Raw genomic sequence first — 2478 nt, 5'->3', positions numbered from 1 at the left:
ACATAATATGGGTGGCAAACCTGTTTCAACCCTTTTACACAAATGCTCATTAGACTGCTGTTGCACAAGAGCAATGTATTATGGTCCCATCACCAGTGAGATGGGTACGGAGTGGTAAACCGGGAAGAGACTATGAGCCATCAATGGGATGATCAAGAGGAGATGATCTCTGACACATATGACTTTAAATGCAGTTTATTTTGTGTGTATTCTGTTAAGATCCTGGAAAATCTAAAAAGAAAGAAAATCACTACTCTAGGAAAACCATAACGAGTCATGAAATGAAATGATTACTTCCGTACTTTAACATATGACATTCATGGTATTAACACGTACATGATACACAGTATATGTAAAGCATGCAGCCACAGAGAACAAAGATGAGGCAACATTCATTTCACTATTGGTTGCGCCCCATTCCCAGACTGGATACCAAGCAGATTTCTTACAGCATTACTCAATTTTCTGTTTCCTGTTATTAAAATGATTGAATTTAGAGCCGGAAAGATGGAAACTACAATGAAACATAAGGAAAATATCCCCGTGCCTATCTCTGTAGTCTCATTGAATATTGCATTAAGAGCCCCATAGAAAGTTTGGTACAGCATCAGTAGAAGGGTGACAGTTTTAGTGGCAGACAAATGGGCACTGAGTTTTGTAGAACCAAAACTTTCACTGTTTTGTTTCATTTTTTTCATATGCTTATACAGAGAATAGATGATGGTTCCAGCCGTGTTAAAGATGACTGTAAAAGCAACCGTAGAAACCACCATGTATATTGGGAACAAGCAATTACACCTGCTCTTGATTTTCAGATTAATAGAAATGATGCACGTTTCATTCCCTGAAGAATTAGAAAAGATAAAAGGATTCCTATAAATGTCCCAATAGGCAGGCAGTCCAGCAGTCCAAGATATAGCTATAGAGAAGACAAGTAGCCAAGGTACCATTATTGGGAGCGCTGACTTCATCTTATAGAAACATGTTCCACCGAGATTGATGATCTTCACACAATAGTAGAAGCACAGACAGGTGGAGCACCATAGGCTGGAGAATGCCAAAGAAGACATGATGGCCACCAATGCATTAAGTACCCAGTCTTGAGCATAGAAGGCCAAAAACATGAAGAAGAAGATCTCATTGACTAAAACAGTTCCTTGGAGGGAGATATTGGACATCACAATGAAGTTGATAATAAGATCACAAGGATTAAGTTCATGATTCTTCAGCCAGTCCAAAAAATGTACGATAAGGATAAAAATGTTTCCAAGGAAACCAAAAGATATATACCGAAAGATAAAGTCGAATGTATGATCACTCCGAGAACAGAGTTTAATTCCTCCATAATAATCAGTCTCCAATGGTGGGTGGATTACTGACTCTTAATAGTTATTACTCTGTCCATGCGTCATTCATTCATAATATAACATCAATCTCCAGCATGGTATTTTAATCCAGAGGACTAAAATAGGACATTTTCCTTCCATGAAATGAGTCATCCTCTTTACAAATCAGGTGGTGTGTGTTTACGTGTCTGCAATTCTTCCTAATTCTTCTCATGCTTGGTCTGGTATTGCTCTTCCATACAATAAACAACAATATGGAGACGCAAAAATATTTGCAAGTCAACCAAGTCTGTGTTAGCATACTTCCCCTGTTTCTGTGTACTTATACAAACGACATGGAGCAGCATGTTAGGATTTCTGTTTGTTTTTCTCCCTGTAGCATTGCATCTATGAAAACATCCTCTTGCCATTGTATTGATATTTGTTTGAAGGGTAAAAAAGCAAAGATCCCCATACACATTGGATTAAAGTCAGTCAAACCCTCTGAATTTGCAAAACTAGCAAAGCATCTGTAGTTTATGGAGGGGGGTCCTAACTACCACCAGATAATGTCAGGGGAGAGAAGGAGCAAGCAGTTTGAAACAATAAAGTATTTAAATTCATTCTCCCTGGAGATTGGAGAAGTGCCTGGTATTGCGCTCTCTGCCCCCTCCCCATACAGGACACATGCATACTACGGCAATTGGAGCGTGCATTTTTTTATGGGGGGACCAGGAGAGATAGATCTTCGCTGAGTAAGCATCCAACCAACAGTTATTTAATTTGATCTTTAAAAATATCCTCACTAATATAAATGACTACAACAAGAATCCCATGGATAAATACTAAGAGAACACACTTATTTTCTCTATATTAAAGGGTTATTCCATTTTTAGTCAAACAAATGTTTAAGAGTTTAACCCGTTGTGACAACCCCTCTCCATATACCCTATGAGTTCCTATGGGTGTTACTGACAAAGCCCATCTATGCATTACATCAATGGCCATAATACAAATTTGGAAATCCCTGGCCGCCACTTAGCTTGTTTGGCAATAAAGGGAACCTGTCAGCAGGTTTTCCCTATGTAAAATATGGCCATAGGTTAAGGTCTCTTTTATAGCATACTGGAATACAGTAAAAAAAAAACCAAAT

The 2478-nt window shown here is 38.3% G+C and overlaps 1 pseudogene; it reads right to left on the bottom strand.

The window, feature by feature from the left end:
* Positions 1-392: 392 nt before the first annotated feature.
* Positions 393-1345, bottom strand: LOC141051240 (taste receptor type 2 member 39-like; annotated as a pseudogene).
* Positions 1346-2478: the final 1133 nt, after the last annotated feature.

This window comes from Dendrobates tinctorius, unplaced genomic scaffold (assembly GCF_039654945.1).
Source record: "Dendrobates tinctorius isolate UK_male_01 unplaced genomic scaffold, ASM3965494v1 ptg000156l, whole genome shotgun sequence".
Classification (NCBI taxonomy): domain Eukaryota; kingdom Metazoa; phylum Chordata; class Amphibia; order Anura; family Dendrobatidae; genus Dendrobates; species Dendrobates tinctorius.
The sequence above is the reverse complement of the archived record's forward strand: the minus strand, read 5'-3'. Positions and strand labels throughout refer to the sequence as shown.